Source organism: Euprymna scolopes, chromosome 6 (assembly GCF_053919585.1).
Source record: "Euprymna scolopes isolate OS-2025 chromosome 6, ASM5391958v1, whole genome shotgun sequence".
Taxonomy (NCBI): domain Eukaryota; kingdom Metazoa; phylum Mollusca; class Cephalopoda; order Sepiida; family Sepiolidae; genus Euprymna; species Euprymna scolopes.
In genome coordinates, this window is record NC_136487.1 from 169,355,108 (window position 1) to 169,372,265 (window position 17,158).

The window sequence follows — 17,158 nt, forward strand, 5'->3', positions numbered from 1 at the left end:
ACCAAAAATTAAATTATGAACATATATTTCATGCATCCGTTGTAAAATAGAGTAAAACACTCTGCAGTTATTCATCCTAATAGATTAATACACTATTTTAGTAATTTCTATGCAATAAGATAATGAATTAAAATAAACTGAATAGAATAAATAAAACATGTTCTAATAGAAAGATGTGTGTGTGTTTTGTTTATGCGTGTCTGTTTATGTGTGTGCGTTTGTGTGTGTGCGCTTTTGTATGTGCATTCATATTTTTAGTTTTTGTTTTGTGTGTGTATTTGAGTGCATATAAAATAAAGATACGAACACGGAGATATAAATGCGTTTAAAAGAGTAAGATAAGGAGTGGAAGTGAATTAATTTCTTTATTTTTTACATCCACCGTAGAACATGGTTATATTTGGAACCAAACAATAAAAGAAATAAAAGAAGAATAAATAACGTTTGTCTGAACGATGGTTCGTATTGGTTTTGGAGATAATAAAAAATACAAGAAATTCGGCGACGGAAATGGATGTAAAACAGTGCTTAATTACCTATTCATCAATCTCCTGTAATATCTAGACTAATTTATTTCTACAAAAATTTGCAAGTATTTATAAAGTTTATATTATTTTAATAGTTCTCCCCTAGTTCTAATCTCTCGTAGTCTTTTTTCAAATTCTTGGGGGCTGTTTCGTGTGCTCATACAATTATGGGTAACATATTGCCTTTTCTCAGTTTCCATATTTATTTTTGTGCTGTAACTCGTTCCGCATACTTGTTCGTTTCCTATTTACTTGATTTAAACTGTGGGGGGCTGAAAAGGCAAAATCTACAGTGTAACTTATATTTACTTTCTTGTTAAAAATTATAACGTCCGTTCATTTTGCTCGGATAAACACGTTTATCTGGACCCCAATAGGCCAAAAGATATTTATAGTATGTGTGTTCCAGTACTGTTTCTAGTTTGTGTTCGAATCATTTACTCAACATAACGAATTAAAGTTTGTTGTAGAGCAGCCAGTGAAGCCTTTCCACATGCAGCTGTGCATGTTTTTATATTCATGTTGGTCTAGTTTGCTGCTTGTATTTATTATTTGGCTTTTACGTTTAGGCCGTTTATCCACAGGGACCACATTTAAATTTTACCTCTGTTTTATGTATTGTAGCTTTAATATGATAAGTTTTAATCGTGTTGTTATGTGCAGCTGTCGTTATAAAGTTTGTTTTTCTATTCGTATGTCCTTTACATAGTCATCCTAAGTCGTTTTTATTCCTCGCTTTCTTATAATTCTGATTAATCGACCATGTATCGCTTCCTCTGCAGTTTTCTTTTTGCTAGTTTCTACTTTCGTCGTATCCTGTAATGTTCTTGTAATCGGAATAAGTACTACTCCACATCTGTTTTTCTAATATCTGCAGAGTGTTCTTAATTTAGGAGTCCCGTTTCATATTCCTTCTTCTTCGTGCAATACTATGTTTTAATGCATATTATTTGCCATTATTTTTCTCATCCTCTAATGCATAATTTCTTCTGGAATCCAGAATATTGTTTTATAGACAGTATAGATTACGTGCAGATATATTTACGAATAACTTTAATGTGTTTAACATATCTATTGAATGTGCGTATACAACATATGTATACGTACAATGATGTCATCGGCTAGGGTTTATGCATGTTGATGCACATTTATCTACTAGTGGTTATAATGTGTATGAGCAGTTCAGCAAACTGTACATTAAACAACTCATTAAACCAGGTAATTAGGCACAAGAGTAAAAAAACAATGATCAGTTTACATATTCTGGAGGGGTGTATTCAGACCAAAATTAGAGAATATACATTCGTACATCGGTTAGTTTTAATTGACAATTTGTAAAAGCTGCAGGAAAAATGACCTCAAGTAACGAGAATTCACACTCTACATATATTTTCGTGCGGCTTTTATTTTCGACTTTGGACTCATAGGCTATGCCTTAGTTGTCTTTCCTAGCTATATACTGTGCATAAAAAACTCCAAGGCTTACATAGACCATTATTACCGTCTGCTATCTTCTATGGTCTCTAGCAAACTCATGTTTGCCTGCCCAATACGGTCACCTGAATTGTCTACATGCCTACCTTACCATCTTCTATCTCTGTTCGTTATCTGACGTTACGGCTATGCATTTTTTTTTGTTTGCATTTATTATTCTTAATTATCGTCAATGTTAAAAATATTATAATAAATTATAACATGAATATTTTATCTCTGTAAAATACATTTTCCATTTGGATAACATTCTATCTCTCATTTAATCAATTTTTACTTACAAAAACTCAATATCGCCCACGATACCTGGCGTTTTCCGGAGATCAACGTGATACTATGACGTTTCTGAATTTTCGAGATGAGAATTGGTTATTGGTATTATTTGGATATTAGCGGACTACTGCTCCTATCATGGGTGTGATGTTTACGTTTCGGTTGATATAACCTCCGACCTTTTTTTTTTCAGGTGTATTTTGTCAAACTCATATATGTTTCTGTCGAACTCGGAAATTTGGACGTAATTTCGAGCAGAACCGTTTATTTATTTCACAGGTGTAGCATGTGTTTGTTCCTTTGTTGAGTGGGATCTCTATCCAGTCATAGCTACGCCCGTAAAGAAAGAGTTCCTATCGAAATTCCATCCAAATTCCCTAGTCCGACAGAAACATTCCCGAGTTTGACAAGATACACCTTTAGAAGGTCGGGCGTTATATCCACCGAAACGTTGTTAAAATCACACTCAAGATGAGAACAGTAGTCCGATGAATAATAATACAAACGATATACTCATATGAGATTTTCAGAGAACATATTCGCCATACTGCTTACATCTTTATTCTTTAGATTAAATTACTGTTATACAATGTATGGAACGACAAAAGTCTTGCCTTTGATAAAATGACAATATAATTCCATTTCCCTTTGATTAATGCTGACTTTTTTTCTATTGAAGACCGACTCTAAGTGTGCCAGTAGTATACAAATTCCAAGAGCGATAGGAGCATTATATAATGTCTGAAAGTGACGCAGTGGACAAAGAACGAGATCGGAGAAGCAGCGCTCTACAACTCATGCTCTCTACCAATCCAAGTAATGACAAGGGGACCATTGTTCCCACCCTAAAAATGCAGTGCTGTATTGTTAGGATTAACAGTGGCGTATACAGAGTGATCCAAAAAAGTTTGCTTCCGCGGTTATGGTATTTGATTTTTTTTTCAAGTGAGGACCACATCATGTCACTTCCCATGTACGAAGTTGGCTCGAAAGTAAACACCAAAGTGTACCTAGATGTGCTGAAGGGTGTGGTGATTATCTGGTGCACTAAGATAGCTGCTGAAAGACCTGGGTGTGGCAACCGATCTCGGTGCCGGCCCAGAATGTCAAAAAGACCCAGGCTTGGCTCAAGGTGTGCTACGACTTTGTACTCTTTTCCTACTGGCACCCCGTATTCACACCTGAATCTGGTAGAAAACTTCTTTTGGTAATACGTCGAGAAAATCACCAACATGGCCTCCTACAAGACTAAAACAGGCCTGATCGTCGCCATCCTCCGCGGATTCCCCGGGGTCTCTCTGGCGTTTGTGGAAAAGTCATAGTCAAGTTCTGGACCCGTATCAAGATAATTAATGACGCTGAGAGCGTTTATATTGAATAGATATCATTTCTACTACATAATCAAGTTATCTGATTTTTTTTTCTAATAATTTTTTAAAAATAAATCTAATGTTGTTTCTTTTAGGGCAACAATTTATCGTTCCACCCTGTAGTTTTGTTTCTTTTTCTTCTCTAATATTCTTTTCCAAACGTCTATACCATTCATTGAGAAGCATTACTCTCTATATTAAGAACCCTTTCCTTTCAATATTTGTAATTTTCATGGTCACTGAAGGGCTACATCTCTCCTTAGTTGAGTAGTTCCATACTCTCTTATTTCTCAGCTGTTCCATATTGCATCGCTAGATAAACACACATTTCAATTCCAAATTCCATTCCACTTGTCTTAAAAACGTAGTTGGGTTACTCCAATAAAAGTTCACATTTTACGAAGAGGTTCCGATAAGCCTTATACATAATGGATGTTATTTTTCTGAGTCAGTAAACTTGTATCTGATATTAGATTTACTAAGCATATAGTTTAGTGGCACCATGGCTATAATAAATAGTGGTGAGGGCAAGTATCTTTTGGATACCCTTCTCCATATTCTTATCAAAATCGGTGTTGCATTCAAACGGCCAGTGTCACACTCTATGTTTCCATTGTTTTTACATAATAATCTTGTCGTTTATCTTATTGCATGCTTAAACGTTTAATTATGTATTCATTGTTACTCCATGGTAGTTATTTTTATAATCAATTAATACAAATGTAGCTAATTTGGCAATTGAAAAGGATGGATAAAAATATAGATGTTATGATCGGGCCACCATTTAGTAAGTGCTAAATTTTACAATGAAGTTTTTTGAATAAAAGTGAGAAAATGTATGTTAACTAGCAAAATATAATCATATATAAAAAAATTAACAGTGATGTAAATATTAATTTCCAAGATCAATGTTCGTTAAGAAGGTTTAAAGTTCTTGAAAAATAAACAGATACGAGTATTAGACACTCCCTTTCAAATTTCTGTGTGTGTGTGTTCGTGTGTGTGTGAGAGAGAGAGAGGTTACTCTCTAGATGGTTGAGTCATCATTGAATTCCTCTATGCTTATCAATCTATGAGATAAGAGGAGGGGTTATAATGCTTAGATGTTGCGCTGTCTACTTAAACATATCTCACTATCTATTAACAATGTATAAGAAGTTGTGTGGTTATCCTTTCCTTTCAGTCATATATTATTATCCTCGGGTGATAGTTAACGAGTAGTTAATTGCTACTGTCAGTTCTGCTTTTAACATTGTCCACATGGTAGATAAGCACGTTATCAACCTCTAATTTCTTGGAGTTATTATTATTATTTTTATTATGTTTTTGAAACATTTTTTGAAAGAATGGAAAAAAACATTTTCAATCTATTCTTCCTCAATTTTTTTATCGCAACTCTATGTTCATTTTCCTAAATATCTTAAAATTGCTAATTAAATCCACGCAAATATTGATGAAATTAGCATTGTTCCATGCATAATAAAGTTTACTATAAAGAATCTGTTCGCACAAACCTCACTATATATATATATATATATATATATATATATATATATATATATATATATATATATATATATATATATATATATATACATATATGGGGGTGTAGTTGTGCCGGTGTGTATGGTGTTTTTGTTTATATCTGTAGTTCTGTATGTAAAAGTCTCTAGTAAGGCATTATGTTTTTCTCTAAGCATATGCTATTTTAACACAAAACAATGCTCTTTATTCTATGTACTTGGTAATTGATGGTTATTTCCTGGATTGTAGAATGCTCCTCCGAGCGTTCTTATTTCGGCAGTTTCCTAAGAAATATCTATAATGTGATAACCATAAACAGTGACCGTTTTCAAGTTTTAAAACTGTATAGCCACAAAGAAACACACAAACGCACGAGGTATAATATATAAATTTTTTGTATGAATAAATTTATAAATGCCTATCGCGAACAAAGACTTGCCAATATAATCGGTTTGAAATACATACAATATTATTCGTATAAGTAAGTTTAACAAAAACAATGTGTTCTCTTCTAAACTAACCACACAAATTCAATAATATTGTATATACACTGATGATCAAATAAAAAGATGGTGCAAGTGTGACATAAGGAAGAACTCAATGTTTCAATATTTTTCCATGAATCTTTGTTAATTTTTACTGAAAATATCTATTTTGCAGATCACCTTATTATAGCATGTAATAAGAAGTAGAAACATGAATGCTAAAAAATTGTAGGACCGCGTCTTTGCAAGGATATGAAAAAACGGATTGCAGGATTAAGGCAGTCCAAAATGAATTACAAGCAGATTTTTTTATATTTTAAGAAAAGAAAATGTGAAAATATCTCTTTCTGTAATGAAGCGAATTGGTCAAAGATTCGAAGTCTAACGCTTAGTAAAAGGGAAATCAAAAAGTGCATCCACTTTGAAAGAGGACCACAGGCTAAAATAGCTGGTTTCAATGATCGAACAAAACTTATGTTGAGCGTAGCAAATAATTCAAAACAGGGGCTGAAATTCTCTTTCTAGATATACAATACCTAGGCGAATGAAAGAAATTGGATTTTCCTATAAAAGGTGTGTAAAGAAGCTTTTGTTGTTATCCAAGAAGAACATTAATGATAGAAAAAAAGAAGATACAGTCTGGTTCCGGAATGTTTTATTATCAGATGAATCAAGTTGTGTCTGTGTAAATAATGTTTCCGACCGGTGCAATCGAATAATTGGAGAAATATTCTCGCCAAGTTGCATAAAAAAAGATAGTTAAACACGGGAATGGGGGATAAATTTATGAGGAACTTTTACTGCAGCAGGAGTTGGGGAACTTTATTAGATGTGAGAAATCAATCAATGCAAAGGAATACATTTGATTATTAGAAACAGCAATGTTACTAAGTATTCAGAACATTATTTTTCAACATGATAATGCCCCTGCACACACTGCTAAAGTCAGAAAAACTGTTGTTCTGATAATTCAATTGTTGTGATATTTTGGTCAGGTAAAAGCCCAAATTTAATCCCAATCGAGAATGTTTGGTCTATAATATCATCGTGCATTGACCGGAAGAACTGTTTTCGAAAAATGACGGACTGCGGAAAGCTCTGCAACGCGAATGAGAATAGCATCACTGCTTCACAGCATTAAACTTTGGTTGTGCGCATGTCTAAAAGGATTGATCTGTTAAAGAAATCAAAAGGGAATGCCATTCCATCCTAAGCACTTATGAAAGTAAATGTCATGTTCTGTGTTATTAGCCTCGTTTAAGTGTACTTGTTCAATTGTTTTTTTAGTACAATAAAGCGTATAAAGGTTCACTTAGTAATATATATATATATATATATATATATATATATATATATATATATATATATATATATATATATATGATTACTTCAATTACTCACATAATTATTATACAAATATATAATTGTATGCGTTTTTTTTTTCAGTATTTACTTCAGCAGTGTTCAATACACAGGTTAAGCTTGGTAGTAAGTTATATAAACGTTTTATTTATAAGAATTCTATATATAAATATTCTGTTTAACTCCACTATGTTCTCCTCGTGTGAAAGAGGATGTCACCCGCGGTTTTTAATTATTATTTACTAAACTACAAGTTTTCAAGTTTTATTAGTATAAAACTGGTATTCATAAGTCCCCAACCATTATTTCTAAGATGGTGTTTCTATTGTTGAATTTATATTGCTAATCTCTTAAGCTTCAGGCTTGTTTTCTAAATTTGATCCATTTATCACATCTATTGTACTTCTTGGCCTTTCAAGTAAACACATTTTTTAATATATATATATATATATATATATATATATATATATATATATATATATATATATATATATATTGTGTATGTAAATTCTCGTTTCCTGCTTATATTTTAGCCTTAGTAAAAAAACGTTATTTTTTTAATATCTTAAATTACATAAATAAATATAATTAATGTACTATTGTAAAAATTGGGTACATCTTTAGTACTTGTTCGCCAACAGATGTAGCCCGGTGATAAAAACTCTTACATATGGAATCATTTAATCTGCTTTGTGACACACCGCGTCCTTGCGTCTCGGAGTATGTTCACTACAGAATAATACAAACAGCCAGGTACAGATAGATGGTGAGTGTTATATATTCGATTTGTTAATAACCATTATAACGGAGTAGTGTATACTGTTTCTTATTAGAAACTGTTTACTAAGTATAAAATTGAACTACATTAAATTTTCGATGACAGAGTTTAAACATGGATATATGTGCCGTATATGAAGTCAAGTGATATATATATATATATATATGTGTGTGTGTGTGTATGTGCGTATGTGTGCGTGTGTGTAAATGTATGCATGTATATATATATATATATAGTGTTGGAAATTTTTTTAACCTTAAAAACTATAGAAATAAATCTACAATTCTTTATTGTTTTATAATTCGTTGGGAAACTATTTAGTCAGTAAGTCATTTAATTACCTGCAATCACTATATCAACTTTCTATGCTACTAATGGCAATTTTAGGGATAATCAGATGTTTACTTCGAAACAGTGTTTAGGGGATTTAAAAAACAAAACAGTCTATTAAATCATGGCTCCCCCTTTATGTTAAGAAGAAGAAGAAGACATGTTGCAGATATTAGATTTGGTTTCTATTCTTACTTAATTAAGCTAGCCTAATCATGTCATAAAAATAAATTCCTTGCCTGTGAAATTAAGCTGTTTCCAAATTCCAAATTGATATGTATATATATATATATATATATATATATATATATATATATATATTATTTAACATATTATTGTATTTACAAGATAAAAATTATCCCTTTGACTACCTATAACCCCCTACTATATTAAGTATTTTATATATTTACATTCTTTTTATCAAAAATTAAAAATATACACATGGTAAAAATATTTATAAATGTATACATATTTTAATTATTTCATTTTATGTTCTCTATATAAATAAAATTAACTCATTTTTTCCCGTCGGATTTTGACATTAATAGGATTAAAAATCAAGATATTTCATGCAAATATAATATGCACAAACGGCAGAACAATATCTGAGGTGTGTGATAGGCTTATTATTTCTCAAATTCCTCGATAATCTTAGATTTCTATACTTTTTCTGCTGAGAAAATCGGTTAAGATCAATGAAGGTGGTAAAATATTTTCTCTCTAATAAATTCCTCCTCCCCCTGCCACCATTTAACACCGTTTGGGGATCGTTCACAAGGAACAGTTGAGAAGAGAACACCGGTTTGGCTTCGTTGTTCTTTCATGTGAAGTTATTTAAAATCACTAATCTAAGCTGCAGTGCTCTGTGGCGTAGTGGTTAGCGTGCTGGACAATTCACATTATATTTTCACGTTCGCGCCGACCTACCGTAGTCGTTTTTTTTTCCTAAACAACTGGAATGGACTTTTCTTGGTGGCCGAACTGTTAACGTTGCAGATGTTTTTTTTTTGTTTTTTTACACACTTTATTTTCCTACTTTTACTCATGATTCCGGGTTTGATCCTTCCTACTTACATACCATAACATTTTTTTTAAAACTCCCCCCCCGGAAACAAACACTCGGGCAACGCCGGGTACCCCCGCTAGTTTTATATAAGATATTTTATGCATTACTAATATAGTTTTGTGTTTCCTGGTGAATTTTATACGATTCATAAGCATCGGTATAACGAACAAATGATTTATTTAACTGTTTAAATATTTTAGTTTTTCTCCATCTTGTTTTATCCTCCTTATTACTAAGCTAGAAACTGGGGTATAATATCTATTAATTTCAATGTAGGGTTATTATCAAAATGCTGAGAGAACAGGTACTATTTTTATGCAGCATACACACTATTTTAATACGGAAAGAGTTTTATTATTGAGTATTTTTAAAAGAAAAATCCCATCCTCACTTTTTTATATCTAAATCAAGAAATGAAGTCTGTTGTCTTCTATGCCCAAATCTTAATTCTAACTATTTTGATATACAAGCTGTTTATTATTTTCCTGAATAAATCATTATCGTTTATACGTAAGAGATCATCTATAAATCTCCGACACCCATGTAAATTATGTAGTTTGGATATACCATTTTTTGTTGTGATGACAGGAATGTATACAGATTTTCCCAAAATGGTGCAGGATTCAATCCCATTGGGATGCCTATCGTTTGGGGTAATATTTTTTTTCCAATTTGAAAATTACATTCTTTAATATCATGACATATAAGGATCTTTAAAATACATTTAGAGGCATTACTTTTGCTGTTTGTTATTTTTACACCAGAATGATTTAGAGTTTGCAAAGTCTATATATTTACCTTAACCACATGCAAAAGCTATTTCTACAGTATCATTTATTTTTATTTCAAATTTTTTCATATGTAATTGTAGCAGTTAGCGTACTGAAACCATAAGTAGCTATGGATTTTGCTTTTATTCTGAAGTTTATTTGATCTAATTTATCTTTTACTGGTTGGGAAGTATTTACTACTCCAAAAAGTGTTATATTACTATAGAACATTCTTTTCTGGTGGAAATTATTTATTTGATTTATAATTAATTTAAATATTTTAGATATTGTTTTACTTAAAGGTTTAAAACCTAGCGCTAATTGGATGATTGCGCATTTTAGGCATCCAATACACACATTGAAGTTTTTTGTTATTTTCTTCAAATTGAATCCTCTTTTTTCACTAATAATACTTTTATTCAGAATAACGCTATCTAAATTAATATTGTTTAATTTATAGGTAGCTGAAAGTGTACCTATAATTCCTACTTCTATCAAAAAAGGTGTATATAATAGTTTTACATATAAAAGGTACATTGTTTTTTTGCTTTATAAATAGAATCTATTAAGCATTTATCTTGAAGTATTTGAAGTTTTTTCAGTATTTCTGAATAGGCGTAGAAAGGGGATTAGATTTTTAGGGGGTTTACACTTTTTTATACGTTTAACATTTTCATTTACGCATTCAAGTATGGTGTTTTTCCATTAATCCATCTATCTATCTATCTATCTATCTATATATATATATATATATATATATAAATAAATAAATAACTACTTCATTTACTCACATAAAATTAACATACGAAAGTATAAATTTATGCGTACTTTAAGTATTTATTTCAGCAGTGCTCAATACGTAGGTAGAACTAGTTAGTAAGTTATAAAATATATACGGCGACTAAGCTACACTGAATATTCCGCGTTTCATCCACTGTAGGATTCTTTGCCTGAAGAATCCTAGAGTAGATGCAACGCGGAATATTACGTGTAGCTTAATCGCCATATATATTTTATAATTTACTATATATATATATATATATATATATATATATATATATATATATATATATATATATATATATATATATACAGAGGGAGATTGAGAGAGAGAGCGCGACATGGAATTAGTTGTATTATTTAAAAACGAGTTTCAAATCCTGGCGAAATAATGTGTGAACATGGGGTGAAAATATATTACTTGTATATATAATAGTCGTCATAACCAAACAATTAAATATTGAAATCTGAGGTTTACTATACTATGTGATACGCCGAAAACTACCATAAATTTAAGTTTTAGCGTAAAGTGCGAAAATAGCATGCAGTGCATTCTGCCTCGTTCTCATAACAATCAAAATGTTTGATCCGTGGTGTTTGTGACCTTGGATTCTTAAATTTCCGTGATGTTTTCAAACGTTCTTTGAAGTTGTACTTCTGAAACAGTAAACTTCACACAATATTATTGTCGGTGTTGGCCGCTAAGTGTGGGCACTGAGGGTTATTTACGACAATTGCGGTTTAAAGGATTCTCTTCAGCTTGAAGTATGGACATCAATGTGGCACAACGAGGTGGGAGAATCGTTAGATTAAACTTATTTTATGTTATCCTTGCATTTGATCTCACTCCCCATACACACAAGACTAAAGGGGAAAACTCACACCCATGTATATGTACACGTATATATGTGTATATTTAAACATATACATAAAAACTAGTTATATGTATATATATAGATGTATACCCACAAATAGATATATGTATGTATGTATATATATATATATATATATATATATATATATATATATATACAGTGTCACCAAGAAAAGACCGCACTTGTAATTTTTTCAAAAACTAGAAATGTAAGCTAAGTTTAATGAACACTAGAATATTCTAATTAAAAATCAAATATGAACAAGTAAAATTATCGAGGAATAACAGGCGAATCAAATGAGGTATAGACTGTTTTCTATCGAACTGGGGAACCGTTTGTTAGGAGTCTCAACCCCAACCCTTTATTATTATTACGGGGTACCGTGTTCGGACTCCAGCTAGGCTCTGGGACATATTTGCTGATTCTCTGTTTTGAATGTTACTTTTTACTGCCTTCGTTCAGGATTCAACTCAGCACCTTTGGGTAACTGTAAACTTTGATACAACGTCTAGGACCACTCGGTCATATGCCACTAGGACAATTCTTTGTTGGCTTTTGTTAATGTTTAATCTATGTTGTTATTCAAGGTTTTACTCTTTCTAGCAGTGTCCAAATTGCATTCAACTCTATGTTTAGTTTGCTCAGTAGGTTGTTATGTCCGAGCATGTGAGCTGTTTCTTTAAGTTTTCTCACTTTCCAGTTGGTCTCTCTGTTTATTATTTTTACTTCATCCCATAGGGGGCGATGGTCCCCCCTCTCCATCCAGACATGGTTGGCTATACCCGATTTTCCGTCTTTCCTTTAGTTACCGCTTTTCGGTACCAATTATAGTAACATTCAAAACAGAGAATCAGCAAGTATGTCTCAGAGCCTAGCTGGAGTCCGAACACGGTACACCCGTAATAATAATGAAGGGTTGGGTTTGAGACTCCTAACAAACAGTTCCCCAGTTCGATACAAAACACCTGATGAAGGCTGGACGGCAAAACGGCCGAAACTTTGTGGCAGTAGCAACAAGATGAGGAAGTCAGTCCGACAATCTCAATATATATATATATATGTGTGTGTGTGTGTGTGTGTGTGTGTGTGTGTGTGTGTGTGTGTGTGTGTGTGTGTGTGTGTATTCAAACGTAAAACGACTAAAACAATAATGGAAGCACTGAATTACAAATGTAAATTTTTAAAACAGTAAAATATTTACAATGTACCTGGGTACGATATATATATATATATATATATATATATATATATATATATGTGTGTGTGTATGTGTGTGTGCGCGTGTGGATGGGGGTGTTTATATATAGGTACATATGTATATTATATATGTGTTGCAATTTTAATTTATAAATGAATAAAAATGTAAATTCTATACAATTTAGTGAAACACAATTTAAATCGTTTAACTTAGTCATGTACTTAAAACGTTGAAACACTTGACGCCAAACGTTATCAAGTAATTTAAACGTAATTTGAACCGAAGCATATAAAGGTATCCGGATTTTAAACAGAAAAAGTAATATAAAATGGCCTTACAACGACTGAAGAGAGTAAGTTGAAAGTACTTACAAAACACACACACGCATATATATATATATATATATATATATGTATATATATATATATATATATATATATATATATATATGAGATCATCCTACAAGTTCTATACGAAATCATGAATAAAAAAATTAAGGGACCAATGTTACCTTTTATTAATAATATAATCAATAATATATTTTCCCTGATTATCTATTATTTCCTTCAATCGATCAACAAGCTTATCAATTCCATCGATATAAAATCCTTTTGGCTTTGCTCGAAGGACTCACACATCCCAGTTTCAACATATTTCTAAAAAGCTGTTAATTCCAAATAACTTTGTAAGCTACGAAACAAATGACAATAGGAAGGAGCATGGTAAGGAGAATAGGGTGGATGAAACATGTTCTGCAACTAAATTTTTTGATATTTTGTGAGGTCATTCTTGTTGTGTGGGGGCGTGCTTTGTCCTAATGAACTATCACCTCTGTCCATTCACTAGTGCATGTCTTTTTTCTCTCCAAGCCTAGTTCTAACGCTATAATTGCTGACAATAGATTCTTGCATTAACTGTTGCGCTAAATGATAGCAATTCAAAGTGGAGTTTCCCATGGCAATCCCACCATATAGGAGGAAGGGTCTTATTCTCAAGGAGTTCTCTTTTCGCCTGTACCATAGGTATCCCCCCTTTTACCAAGCAATTGTTTACGACGCTTAACATAAAAATGACATATCCATTTTTCTTCAACAGTCCAAATTCTATCCAAAAAAGTGAAACAAGTTGGCGAGAATGAAGTGAAAAGCAGATTACAACTCAGGATTTCAGATCGTTTTCAGACAATTAATGAGACTCCCAATTTTTACGTTTAGGAACTTTTCCAAATTGTTGAAGATTGCGATAACCAGTTGTATGGTTTGAACTCACTGTTATTGCCAATTACTCAACTGAGATAAAGCAGGATTTTATTCAAAAGCTGCTTCGAGATAATTAAATTCAACTGGTCGTCTGGTCTGGTTGAATATCATCTCCACTTCTCAATTTCGCCAACAATTTCCTGCAAGTTCTTTCACTCAAAGATAGATTTCCATAAACGGAGTGACGATTTCTAGCGTTTCGGCTGCTTAGTTTCCTTTCTTGAACTCACGAAGTATTAGATGTGTTAGACATTTCCATGTTAGTAGGGATGTAATCAAGCAAATTTAAATTTTAACGTTCTGTAAAAAGAAAGATCAAATAATTTAAAATGCATTTAAACATAAAAATGTAAAAAAAATACAAATATTTTCTAAGTTATGGTCAATTAAAAAAAACAAAATTAAATATTTGGACGGAAAAGGGTTACTTACGTGGAATTTTTCCGACAAGCGTTACGCGATCGCCAACCAACACACGAAGTTTGAGTCGGTGTGGTTAAATACCAGTGGCAAGTGGAATTTAGAACGACTAGAAAAAATATCGAAATAAGCTAAGATCCCATACAGGGGCTACAGTTTCCAAATAGTTTGCAAATAGTTTCCTAATAGTTATCAATCTAGAAAAAACTTGGCTAACCATGCCTTGAATTTGGGGTATCTGACAAGAACTAGTGCGTCAACGAACGAAATTATGCCGAATATATATATATATATATATATATATGTGTGTGTGTGTGTGTGTGTGTTTGTGTGTGTGTGTGCCTGTGTCTGTGTGTCTCTGTGTGTGTCTGTGCGTCTGTGTGCATATGTATATACGTGTCTCTGCGTATGCATGCATGTATGTGTGTGTAGGAATAAAAATCCCTCCGTATATGTGTGCTTAATTTATACATGTATGTTTCTAGCCAAACAGTTAAAATACGCTATTTCTATTTTTCATGCCCTAACCTGCAGCGTAGGTGTGTATATTTCCGTGGTTGCTAGCGGCTGGCATTTAGTGAAGGCGTTTTCGATTACTGATTTTCAATCCATTTACAGAAGAACAGAAACCCTCTCTCCCTTGCAACTATACACACACACACACACACGTACATACACACACACGTGCACACACATACACACAGGCATACATCTTCCTTGACAGTTTTGGGTGCAGACTTCCGAATTGTTTTGCTGCACGTGAATGCCTATCCTGTTACTAATAGTCGAACATGATCACTCATTTTATCACACCCACTCGAAGGTATATTATATATTTATTGAAAGTGTTTTCACATTCTGCCTTTTACAATTTCTCATCCGTCTCTGCCACGGTATCTTATTCTCTGTATATCTATTTTTTCGTCTCTGTTTTCCTTATTACTTCAATGTCTTTCTCTAAAGTGTATATTGAGCTGGAAATGTTCTTCTCATTCTTTGTCTCCATCTCTCCCCCTCTATCACTCTTTTTTACAAATATAACAAATATATATGTACATATATATATATATATATATATGTGTATATATATGTATATATATATATATATATATTATAAATTTATGAACGATTAAAATACAATATGCGGAAATTTCTCGAGAGCTCGTTCGGCAGTAGCCTATATATTACATTTCGAGTCTGTAGACTGAAAATTGAGTTATTGCGTATGGAAATGTACACATACACAATTATACACAGACGCACACAGACACATAGGCAGACACGTTCTTCGATATACCTTTATATGATGTACATACTTTTAATTATTATTTACCATTCCCTCACTTACATATCATTTTTATATCATTGAGGCATTTTTATTTGCATTTTGTATAATTATATAATTATATAATTTTATATATATATATATATATATATATAATTATATACTTATATAATTATATATATTATATAATTAGGAGTTGGTTCTTGAATACCGCCTTAAATCCTCCTTATTGTACTGGTTATATAATAAAGTTATACATTAATTTAATATCATTGTTTTTTGTACACCTGATAGGTTTGCCCTTTTCTTAGATTGATAATGTTTTGTTTGCTTTGTTTAAACATTCTCTTTGATAAAATAATTATATATATATATATATATTTATATATATATATATATCCGTATAAATCTTCACATATAAAACATAGTTCACTGTGTGCATAGTAAATGCTGCTATAACACACATCAACAGAAACTAGAAGTACTATATTTACTCGAGTATAATTAATACAAATATAATAATAATGCTTTACAGGGGGACAAGCATCATAAATTCGGATATTCAAAATTACACTTACGAAGATATGACATCTAAATAAATATTTAAATAAATAAAACATGCTATCAATAGCATGCAGAAGAGTTCCTACTTGTGCAGCTGAAAGTTTCCTGAGTTTAGTTATTTTTTATGATTTAATATTGATTACATTAGGGTAAATAGGGAAGCATTGGTTGAGTCAATGTTTTTACAAATATAAGTACTGCAACGAATATGACAGGAAGAACCGCGTCCGACAGATTAGATTCGACTTGAATTCGGATAAGAACCGGTGCAAAGATGCCAAAGTTAACATCGCAAATAAAACTGCATCTACAATTGTATTACGGATCAGAACTCTCCTTCATAAACCTTAGGACATGGAAAAGGCTAAGGAAACCAAAAATGCGGAAGACGAAAAAATCAGCTCGAGCTGTGACAGGCGTAAAGTGGAATCTGAGTGAGAGTACACACTCCTGGTGACCTTAAATGGTATTACAAAAACAAAAGTTCAATTGTATGTACATAGGACACCCGAAAACCTGTTCAGTACTGATTGGATGGAGCGATTCGAACTGTGGGACCAACCTATGAATAAATTCTGTCAGAGTGTAGAAGACTCTACATAGGCGAAACAACTGAAGGACAAGTTAAAACTGGAATTTTCTGAAGTAGTCTCATCTGGGCTAGGAAAATGTACAAAGTTTAAAGCAAGATTCAAACTCAAAGAAAACACGCGGCCCGGGTTCCAAAAGAAACGAAATTTCTAATTAGCCGCAATAGAGAAATCGAAAAAGAAAGCTTCAACGGAATCTGCGAAAGGAGAC